The sequence below is a fragment of the Scyliorhinus torazame genome, chromosome 8 (assembly GCF_047496885.1).
Source record: "Scyliorhinus torazame isolate Kashiwa2021f chromosome 8, sScyTor2.1, whole genome shotgun sequence".
In the NCBI taxonomy this organism is placed as follows: Eukaryota; Metazoa; Chordata; class Chondrichthyes; order Carcharhiniformes; family Scyliorhinidae; genus Scyliorhinus; species Scyliorhinus torazame.
The window spans coordinates 281561543-281573599 of NC_092714.1; the positions used below are offsets into that span (position 1 = coordinate 281561543).

Below are 12057 nucleotides of genomic sequence, written 5' to 3' on the forward strand. Positions count from 1 at the left end.
CTGGTGCCCCTGTGCAGCTGGAAGTATCGGGAGTTGGTATTGTTGGTCCGTACGCTCACCATGGGAGTGTTGTATAGGAGCTTTACCCAGGAGGCGAACCCTGTTCCAAGTCCGAACCGCTCCAGTACCTATGAGGTATTTCCATTCGACTCTGTTGAAGGCCTTTTCTGGGTATAGAGGGATACGACACAAGGAAGTGCTGAGAGTTTTGACAAAGGTTGGTATCATGACCGATACAGACTTGGAGAGTCAAAGGGCCTGTGATGCGCGATCAATTACACTCAAGACGAAATGATCTCATAACTGAAGGCTTTAATCTGCTAGAACTTGTTCCCCAGCAGCTTCGGTACAGAAAGTGAAGGCTGCTGGGACGGCACCGGTTCTTATACTCCGCCTGTCAGGGCGGAGCTACGTAACAACAGCCAATGGTAAACTCCTGGGTCTAACCAATGGTCATCAGCCTCTTAGGTACCGCAATACCTGGTACTACCACAGCCTGTACCTGTGCTGTATTATTCTTTTGTTCTTTGAAAGTAAATGTGCAGGTACAGCAGGCAGTAAAGAAGGCAAATGGTATGTTGGCCTTCATAGCGAGAGGATTGGAGTATAGGAATAGAGATGTTTTACTGCAATTGTACAGGGCATTGGTGAGGCCACACCTGGAGTATTGTGGGCAGTTTTGGTGTCCTTATCTGAGGAAGGATGTTCTTGCTGTGGAGGGAGAGCAGCGAAGGTTTACCAGACTGATTCCAGGCAGTCATATGAGGATTGACTAAATCGGTTAGGATTATATTCACTGGAGTTTAGAAGAATGAGAAGGGATCTCATAGAAACTTCTAACAGGATTAGACAGGGTAGATTGAGAAAGAATGTTCCTGATGGTGGGGGGAGTCCAGAACTAGGGGTCATAGTTTGAGGATAAGGGGTAAACCTTTTAGGACTGAGGTGAGGAGAAAGTTCTTCACCCAGAGAGTGGTGAATCTGTGGAATTCACTCCCACAGAAAGTAGTTGAGGCCAAAACGTTGTGTAATTTCGAGAAGGAATTAGATACAGCTCTTCGGGCTAAAGAGATCCAGGGAAATAGGGGGAAGGCGGGATCAGGGTATTGAACTTGATGATCAGCCATGATCATAATGAATGGCGGAGCAGGCTCGAGGGGCTGAATGGCCTCCTACTACTTCTATTTTCTATGTATGTGTCTGTATTCACAAGAATGATACCAGGGATAAAGAGCTGTAGCTATGGGGATATTGGAGAAGTTGGGACTGTTGTCCTTGGGGGAAAAGAAGGCTGAGAGGAGACTTGATAAAGGAGTTCAGGATCCTGAGGGGTATGGACGGTGTAAACAGTGAGATAAATAATAAATAATTAAGTAAATAGTAAATAGAACATAGAACATAGAAAATACAGCACAGAACAGGCCCTTCGGCCCACGATGTTGTGCCGAACCTTTGTCCTAGATTAATCATAGATTATCATTGAATTTACAGTGCAGAAGGAGGCCATTCGGCCCCCTGAGTCTGCACCGGCTCTTGGAAAGAGCACCCCACCCAAACTCAACACCTCCACCCAACACCAAGAGCAATTTTGGGCACTAAGGGCAATTTATCATGGCCAATCCACCTACCCTGCACATCTTTGGACTGTGGGAGGAAACCGGAGCACCCGGAGGAAACCCACGCAGACACGGGGAGGACGTGCAGACTCCGCACAGACAGTGACCCAAGCCGGAATCGAACCTGGGACCCTGGAGCTGTGAAGCAATTGTGCTATCCACAATGCTACCGTGCTGCCTTTAAAAACAAATAAATCTACACTATATCATTTTACCGTAATCCATGTACCTATCCAATAGCTACTTGAAGGTCCCTAATGTTTCCGACTCAACTACTTCCACAGGCAGTGCATTCCATGCCCCCACTACTCTCTGGGTAAAGAACCTACCTCTGATATCCCTCCTATATCTTCCACCTTTCACCTTAAATTTATGTCCCCTTGTAATGGTTTGTTCCACCCGGGGAAAAAGTCTATGACTGTCTACTCTATCTATTCCCCTGATCATCTTATAAACCTCTATCAAGTCGCCCCTCATCCTTCTCCGTTCTAATGAGAAACGGCCTAGCACCCTCAACCTTTCCTCGTAAGACCTACTCTCCATTCCAGGCAACATCCTGGTAAATCTTCTTTGCACCTTTTCCAAAGCTTCCACATCCTTCCTAAAATGAGGTGACCAGAACTGTACACAGTACTCCAAATGTGGCCTTACCAAAGTTTTTTACAGCTGCATCATCACCTCACGGCTCTTAAATTCAATCCCTCTGTTAATGAACGCGAGCACACCATAGGCCTTCTTCACAGCTCTATCCACTTGAGTGGCAACTTTCAAAGATGTATGAACGTAGACCCCAAGATCTCTCTGCTCCTCCACATTGCCAAGAACTCTACCGTTAACCCTATATTCCGCATTCATATTTGTCCTTCCAAAATGGACAACCTCACACTTTTCAGGGTTAAACTCCATCTGCCACTTCTCAGCCCAGCTCTGCATCCTATCTATGTCTCTTTGCAGCTGACAACAGCCCTCCTTACTATCCACAACTCCACCAATCTTCGTATTGTCTGCAAATTTACTGACCCACCCTTCAACTCCCTCATCCAAGTCATTCATGAAAATCACAAACAGCAGAGGACCCAGAACTGATCCCTGCGGTACGCCACTGGTAACTGGGATCCAGGCTGAATATTTGCCATCCACCACCACGCTCTGACTTCTATCGGTTAGCCAGTTCGTTATCCAACTGGCCAAATTTCCCACTATCCCATGCCTCCTTACTTTCTGCAGAAGCCTACCATGGGGAACCTTATCAAATGCCTTACTAAAATCCATGTACACTACATCCACTGCTTTACCTTCATCCACATGCTTGGTCACCACCTCAAAGAATTCAATAAGATTTGTAAGGCAAGACCTACCCCTCACAAATCCGTGCTGACTATCCCTAATCAAGCAGTGTCTTTCCAGATGCTCAGAAATCCTATCCTTCAGTACCCTTTCCATTACTTTGCCTACCACCGAAGTAAGACTAACTGGCCTGTAATTCCCAGGGTTATCCCTAGTTCCTTTTTTGAACAGGGGCACGACATTCGCCACTCTCCAATCCCCTGGTACCACCCCTGTTGACAGTGAGGACAAAAACATCATTGCCAACGGCTCTGCAATTTCATCTCTTGCTTCCCATAGAATCCTTGGATATATCCCGTCAGGCCCGGGGGACTTGTCTATCCTCAAGTTTTTCAAAATGCCCAACACATCTTCCTTCCTAACATGTATTTCCTCGAGCTTACCAGTCTGTTTCACACTGTCCTCTCCAACAATATCGCCCCTCTCATTTGTAAATACAGAAGAAAAGTACTCGTTCAAGACCTCTCCTATCTCTTCAGACTCAATACACAATCTCCCGCTACCGTCCTTGATCGGTCCTACCCTCGCTCTCGTCATTCTCATATTTCTCACACATGTGTAAAAGGCCTTGGGGTTTTCCTTGATCCTACCCGCCAAAGATTGTTCATGACCTCTCTTAGCTCTCCTATTCCTTTCTTCAGTTCCCTCCTGGCTATCTTGTATCCCTCCAATGCCCTGTCTGAACCTTGTTTCCTCAGCCTTACATAAGTCTCCTTTTTCCTCTTAACAAGACATTCAACCTCCCTTGTCAGCCATGGTTTCCTCACTCGACCATCTCTTCCCTGCCTGACAGGGACATACATATCAAGGACACGTAGTACCTGTTCCTTGAACAAGTTCCACATTTCACTTGTGTCCTTCCCTGCCAGCCTATGTTCCCAACTTATGCACTTCAATTCTTGTCTGACAACATCGTATTTACCCTTCCCCCGATTGTAAACCTTACCCTGTTGCACGCACCTATCCCTCTCCATTACTAAAGTGAAAGTCACAGAATTGTGGTCACTATCTCCAAAATGCTCCCCCACTAACAAATCTATCACTTGCCCTGGTTCATTACCCAGTACATTACCAAGTACTTTTTCGGAATGGCAACCGGTGACGAGTGGTGTCCCGCAGGGTTCAGTGTTGGGGCCACAGCTGTTCTCTTTATATATTAACGATCTAGATGACGGGACTGGGGGCATTCTGGCTAAGTTTGCCGATGATACAAAGATCGGTGGAGGGGCAGGTAGTATGGAGGAGGTGGGGAGGCTGCAGAAAGATTTAGACAGTTTAGGAGAGTGGTCCAAGAAATGGCTGATGAAATTCAACGTGGGCAAGTGCGAGGCCTTGCACTTTGGAAAAAAGAATAGTGGCATGGACTATTTTCTAAACGGTGACAAAATTCATAATGCTGAAGTGCAAAGGGACTTGGGAGTCCTAGTCCAGGATTCTCTAAAGGTAAACTTGCAGGTTGAGTCCGTAATTAAGAAAGCAAATGCAATGTTGGCATTCATCTCAAGAGGCTTGGAATATAAAAGCAGGGATGTACTTCTGAAGCTTTATAAAGCATTAGTTAGGCCCCATTTAGAATACTGTGAGCAATTTTGGGCCCCACACCTCAGGAAGGACATACTGGCACTGGAGCGGGTCCAGCGGAGATTCACACGGATGATCCCAGGAATGGTAGGCCTAACATACGATGAACGTCTGAGGATCCTGGGATTATATTCATTGGAGTTTAGGAGGTTGAGGGGAGATCTAATAGAAACTTACAAGATAATGAATGGCTTAGATAGGGTGGATGTAGGGAAGTTGTTTCCATTAGCAGGGGAGACTAGGACCCGGGGGCACAGCCTTAGAATAAAAGGGAGTCACTTTAGAACAGATGAGGAGAAATTTCTTCAGCCAGAGAGTGGTAGGTCTGTGGAATTCATTGCCACAGAGGGCGGTGGAGGCCGGGACGTTGAGTGTCTTTAAGACAGAAGTTGATAAATTCTTGATTTCTCGAGGAATTAAGGGCTATGGAGAGAGAGCGGGTAAATGGAGTTGAAATCAGCCATGATTGAATGGCGGAGTGGACTCGATGGGCCGAATGGCCTTACTTCCGCTCCTATGTCTTATGGTCTTATGGTCTTAAATCCAATATTGCCCCTCCTCTGGTCGGACAATCTACATACTGCGTTAGAAAAGCTTCCTGAACACACTGCACAAACACCACCCCATCCAAACTATTTGATCTAAAGAGTTTCCACTCAATATTTGGGAAGTTAAAGTCACCCATGACTACTACCCTGTGACTTCTGCACCTTTCCAAAATCTGTTTCCCAATCTGTTCCTCCACATCTCTGCTACTATTGGGGGGCCTATAGAAAACTCCTAACAAGGTGACTGCTCCTTTCCTATTTCTGACTTCAACCCAAACTACCTCATTAGGGTGATACTCCTCGAACTGCCTTTCTGCAGCTGTTCTACTATCTCTAATTAACAATGCCACCCCCCACCTCTTTTACCCCCCCTCCCTAATCTTATTGAAACATCTATAACCAGGGACCTCCAACAACCATTTCTGCCCCTCTTCTATCCAAGTTTCCGTGATGGCCACCACATCGTAGTCCCAAGTACCGATCCATGCCTTAAGTTCACCCACCTTATTCCTGATGCTTCTTGCATTGAAGTATACACACTTCAACCCATCTCCATGCCTGCAAGTACTCTCCTTTGTCAGTGTTCCCTTCCCCACTGCCTCATTACACGCTTTGGCATCCTGAATATCGGCTACCTTAGTTGCTGGACTACAAATCCGGTTCCCATTCCCCTGCCAAATTAGTTTAAACCCTCCCGAAGAGTACTAGAAAACTTCCCTCCCAGGATATTGGTGCCCCTCTGGTTCAGATGCAACCCGTCCTGCTTGTACAGGTCCCACCTTCCCCAGAATGCGCTCCAATTATCCAAATACCTGAAGCCCTCCCTCCTACACCATTCCTGCAGCCCCGTGTTCAACTGCACTCTCCCTATTCCTAGCCTCGCTATCACGTGGCACCGGCAACAAACCAGAGATGACAACTCTGTCTATCCTGGCTTTTAACTTCCAGCCTAACTCCCTAAACTTGTTTATTACCTCCACACCCCTTTTCCTACCTATGTCGTTGGTACCAATGTGCACCACGACTTCTGGCTGCTCGCCCTCCCCCTTAAGGATCCTGAAGACACGATCCGAGACATCCCTGACCCTGGCACCCGGGAGGCAACATACCTTCCGGGAGTCTCGCTCGCGACCACAGAATCTCCTATCTATTCCCCTAACCATTGAATCTCCTACAACTATTGCTTTTCTATTCTCCCCCCTTCCCTTCTGAGCCCCAGAGCCAGACTCAGTGCCAGAGACCTGGCCGCTAGGGCCTTCCCCCGGTCTGTCATCCCCCCCCAACAGCATCCAAAACGGTATACTTGTTTTGAAGGGGAATGGCCACGAGGGATCCCTGCACTGTCTGCCTGTTTGTTTTTTTCCCCCTGACGGTAACCCAGCTATTCTTGTCCTGTACCTTGGGTGTAGTTACCTCCCTGTAACTCTTCTCAATAGTCTCCAGCATTAAGGACCAGAGGGCACAGATTCAAAATAATTAGTAAAAGGAGCAGCAGTGATATGAGGAAAAGGTTTTCACCCAAAGGAACAAACTTGCAGTGAAATATTCAAAAGGGAATTGGATTGTTATCTGAAAAGAGAGAATGTGCAAGGTTACGGGGATAAGACAGGGGGCTGAGACTCAGTGGAATGCTCTTTCAGAGAGCCTTTGCAGACTCGATGGGCTGAATGGCCTCCTCCTGCACTGTAAAGATTCTGTGAGAATGGGCCCATATCCATTGGAGTTTTGAAGAATGAGAGGGTGTTTCTTATTGAAACACACAGGAGCCTGAAAGTATTTGATCGTGTAGATATCGAAAGGATGTTACCACTTGTGGGAGAGACTAAAAAGTAAAGTCGTCACAGTCCCTGATGACCATAGGCTGCTTTCCCTTTTGAGCCCGGTACGGAGATTGAACCCACGCTGCTGCCTCGCTCTGCATCCCCACCCAGCCCCCAGCCCGGTACGGGGACTGAACCCACGCTGCTGCCTCACTCTGCATCCCCACCCAGCCCCCCCGCCCGGTACGGGGATTGAACCCATGCTGCTGCCTCGCTCTGCATCACCCCCCAGCCCGGTACGGGGACTGAACCCACGCTGCTGCCTCGCTCTGCATCACCCCCCAGCCTGGTACGGGGACTGAACCCACGCTGCTGCCTCGCTCTGCATCACCCCCCAGCCCCCCAGCCCGGTACGGGGACTGAACCCACGCTGCTGCCTCGCTCTGCATCACCCCCCAGCCCGGTACGGGGACTGAACCCACGCTGCTGCCTCGCTCTGCATCACCCCCCAGCCCGGTACGGGGATTGAACCCACGCTGCTGCCTCGCTCTGCATCACCCCCCAGCCCCCCAGCCCGGTACGGGGACTGAACCCACGCTGCTGCCTCGCTCTGCATCACCCCCCAGCCCGGTACGGGGATTGAACCCACGCTGCTGCCTCGCTCTGCATCACCCCCCAGCCCCCCAGCCCGGTACGGGGACTGAACCCACGCTGCTGCCTCGCTCTGCATCACCCCCCAGCCCGGTACGGGGACTGAACCCACGCTGCTGCCTCGCTCTGCATCACCCCCCAGCCCCCCAGCCCGGTACGGGGACTGAACCCACGCTGCTGCCTCGCTCTGCATCACCCCCCAGCCCCCCAGCCCGGTACGGGGATTGAACCCACGCTGCTGCCTCGCTCTGCATCACCCCCCAGCCCGGTACGGGGACTGAACCCACGCTGCTGCCTCGCTCTGCATCACCCCCCAGCCCGGTACGGGGACTGAACCCACGCTGCTGCCTCGCTCTGCATCACCCCCCAGCCCCCCAGCCCGGTACGGGGATTGAACCCACGCTGCTGCCTCGCTCTGCATCACCCCCCAGCCCGGTACGGGGACTGAACCCACGCTGCTGCCTCGCTCTGCATCACCCCCCAGCCCGGTACGGGGACTGAACCCACGCTGCTGCCTCGCTCTGCATCACCCCCCAGCCCGGTACGGGGACTGAACCCACGCTGCTGCCTCGCTCTGCCTCACCCCCCAGCCCGGTACGGGGACTGAACCCACGCTGCTGCCTCGCTCTGCATCACCCCCCAGCCCGGTACGGGGACTGAACCCACGCTGCTGCCTCGCTCTGCCTCACCCCCCAGCCCGGTACGGGGACTGAACCCACGCTGCTGCCTCGCTCTGCATCACCCCCCAGCCCGGTACGGGGACTGAACCCACGCTGCTGCCTCGTTCTGCATCATCCCCCAGCCCGGTACGGGGACTGAACCCACGCTGCTGCCTCGCTCTGTATCACTAACCAGCCCGGTACGGAGATTGAACCCACGCTGCTGCCTCGCTCTGCATCACCCCCCAGCCCCCCAGCCCGGTACGGGAACTGAACCCACGCTGCTGCCTCGCTCTGCATCACCCCCCAGCCCGGTACGGGGACTGAACCCACGCTGCTGCCTCGCTCTGCATCACCCCCCAGCTCGGTACGGGGACTGAACCCACGCTGCTGCCTCGCTCTGCATCACCCCCCAGCCCGGTACGGGGATTGAACCCACGCTGCTGCCTCGCTCTGCATCACCTCCCAGCCCCCCAGCCCGGTACGGGGACTGAACCCACGCTGCTGCCTCGTTCTGCATCACCCCCCAGCCCGGTACGGGGATTGAACCCACGCTGCTGCCTCGCTCTGTATCGCTAATCAGCCCGGTACGGAGATTGAACCCACGCTGCTGCCTCGCTCTGCATCACCCCCCCCAGCCCGGTACGGGGACTGAACCCACGCTGCTGCCTCGCTCTGCATCACCCCCCAGCCCGGTACGGGGACTGAACCCACGCTGCTGCCTCGCTCTGCATCACCCCCCAGCCCGGTACGGGGATTGAACCCACGCTGCTGCCTCGCTCTGCATCACTAACCAGCCCCCCAGCCCGGTACGGGGATTGAACCCACGCTGCTGCCTCGCTCTGCATCACCCCCCAGCCCCCCAGCCCGGTACGGGGACTGAACCCACGCTGCTGCCTCGCTCTGCATCACCCCCCAGCCCGGTATGGGGACTGAACCCACGCTGCTGCCTCGCTCTGCATCACCCCCCCCAGCCCGGTACGGGGACTGAACCCACGCTGCTGCCTCGCTCTGCATCACCCCCCAGCCCGGTACGGGGATTGAACCCACGCTGCTGCCTCGCTCTGCATCACCCCCAGCCCGGTACGGGGATTGAACCCACGCTGCTGCCTCGTTCTGCATCACCACACAGCGCCACAGCCCGGTACGGGGACTGAACCCACGCTGCTGCCTCGCTCTGCATCACCCCCCAGCCCGGTACGGGGACTGAACCCACGCTGCTGGCCTTGCTGATGACAACACAGTAGTGGGTGAGATTTCATACAATGATGAGGCAGAGTACAGGAATGAGATGGAGAATCTGGTGAACTGGTGCGACGACAATAATCTCTCCCTCAATGTCAACAAAACGAAGGAGATTGTCATCGACTTCAGGAAGCGTGGTGGAGAACATGCCCCTGTCTACATCAATGGGAACGAAGTAGAAAGGGTCGAGAGCTTCAAGTTTTTAGGTGTACAGATCACCAACAGCCTGTCCTGGTCCCCCCATGCCGACACTATAGTTTAGAAAGTCCACCAATGACTCTACTTTCTCAGAAGGCTAAGGAAATTTGGCATGTCAGCTACGACCCTCAACAACTTCTACAGAAGCACCATGGAAAGCATTCTTTCTGGTGGTATCACAGCTTGGTATGACCATAAGACCATAGGACATAGGAGTGGAAGTAAGGCCATTCGGCCCATCGAGTCCATTCCACCATTCAATCATGGCTGATTTCAACTCCATTTACCCGCTCTCTCTCTATAGCCCTTAATTCCTCGAGAAATCAAGAATTTATCAACTCCTGTCTTAAAGACACTCAACGTCCCGGCCTCCACCGCCCTCTGTGGCAATGAATTCCACAGACCCACCACTCTCATAAGACCATAATGTATGGAGCCTGCTCTGTCCAAGACCGCAGGAAATTACAAAAGGTCGTGAATGTAGCCCAGTCCATCGCGTAAACCAGCCTCCCATACATTGACTCTGTCCACAATTCCTGCTGCCTCGGAAAGGCAGCCAGCATAATTAAGGACCCCATGCACCCCGGACATTCTCTCTTCCACCTTCTTCCGTCAGGAAAAAGATACCAAAGTTTGAGGTCACGTACCAACCGACTCAAGAACAGCTTCTTCCCTGCTGCCATCAGACTTTTGAATGGACCTACCTTGTATTAAGTTGATCTTTTCTCTACACCCTAGCTATAACTGTAACATTACATTCTGCAGTCTCTCCTTCCTTCCCTATGTACGGTATGCATCGTCTGCATGGCAGACAATGTATACTAACACATGTGACAATAGCAAATCAAATCAAATCGCTCTGCATCACCAACCAGCCCCCCAGCCCGTTACAGGAATTGAACACCTGCTCCTGGCCTCGCTCTGCATCACCAACCAGCTGTCCAGCTAAGTGAGCCAAACCGGGGATGACTAGAACTAGGGAACCAGTTTAAGAATCGGTGAAATTCTCCGGAAACGGCACGATGTCCGCCGACTGGTGCCCAAAACGGCGCAAATCAGTCGCGCATCGCGCCGCCCCAAAGGTGCGGAATTCTCCGCATCTTTGGGGGCCGAGCCCCAACCTTAAGGGGCTAGGCCCGCGCCGGACGAATTTCTGCCCCGCCAGCTGACAGCAAAGGCCTTTGGTGCCCCGCCAGCTGGCGCGGAAATGACATCTCCGGGCAGCGCATGCGCGGGAGAATCAGCGGCCGCTGACAGCATTCCCGCGCATGCACAGTGGAGGGAGTCTCTTCCCCCTCTGCCATGGTGGAGACCGTGGCGAAGGCGGAAGGGAAAGAGTGCCCCCACGGCACAGGCCCGCCCGCGGATCGGTGGGCCCCGATCACAGGCCAGGCCACCGTGGGGGCACCCCCTGGGGCCAGATCGCCCCGCGCCCCCCCAGGACCCCGGAGCCCGCTCACGCCGCCTTGTCCCGTTGGTAAGGTAGGTGGTTTAATCTACGCCGGCGGGACAGGCATTTTAGTGGCGGGACTTCGGCCCGTCAGGGCCGGAGAATCGCGGGGGGGGGGGGGGCGCCAACCGGCGCGGCATGATTCCCGCCCCCGCCGAATCTCCTGTGGTGGAGAATTCGGCAACCGGCGGGGGCGGGATTCACGCCAGCCCCCGATGATTCCGGTTGGAGAATCTCGCCCCAGAGGTGTAGCATTTGAGACTGGGATGAAAAGAAATTCTTTCTCTCAAAGGGTGGTTAGTCTGTGGAATTCTTTTCCCCAGAGAGAAGTGGAGGCTGATTGAATATATTCTGCTGTAGCGGATCAGCTGTGTGTGAGCACCAGATAGTGTCCCAGGAGCCTCTTCTCTAAAGTGCCCGACCGAGGTGAGTGTCTCTGGGATGGTGGAGGGTGTTGGAGAATCTGTGGCGGGAAGTCAGTGTCATCCTCGAACTCTAGGCTCGTGTCCGTACTGCTCTCCTCATCACTGCACAGCACGCAGGGGTCTCCGGCTGTGGAAATGACCCGGTGTGGGGTTACCAGATGACCCGCCCCATCACGAGCAGGTCTGGCAAGACGAGATGCATGATTAGACTGCGAGCCGGGGGGTGGTGAGGGTGGGGGTGGTGTGGGGGTGATGTTGAGGGCGAGGGTGGTGTGGGGGTGAGGGTGGTGTGGGGATGATGTTGGGGGGGTGGGGGTTGATACTCGTGTCATGGGGAGTGGTGAAGCACCTTTTGGGATTGTTAAAAGTGAACAGGATTTTTCTGGACAAATTCTTTGCAACTGTCAAGCTGCCCAGGAACTGTTAAACTATCAAGGAAATGTTCACCTGTCAAGGAAATGTCAAGCTCTCAAGGGAATATCCAGCTTTCAAATCTGTCTAAGCTATCTAGCAAGTGTCAAACCTGTAAACATTACTCAGAAAGTGTCAAAGCTGTGGAGGAACTGTCCAAAGAAAT

General features: G+C 52.9%; 1 protein-coding gene across 1 annotated transcript in view; it reads left to right on the forward strand.

Annotated features, from left to right (window-relative positions):
- The window catches only part of fer1l4 (fer-1 like family member 4), a 527478-nt gene that overhangs the window by 240476 nt on the left and 274945 nt on the right, over positions 1 to 12057 (forward strand). The window lies entirely within an intron of this gene.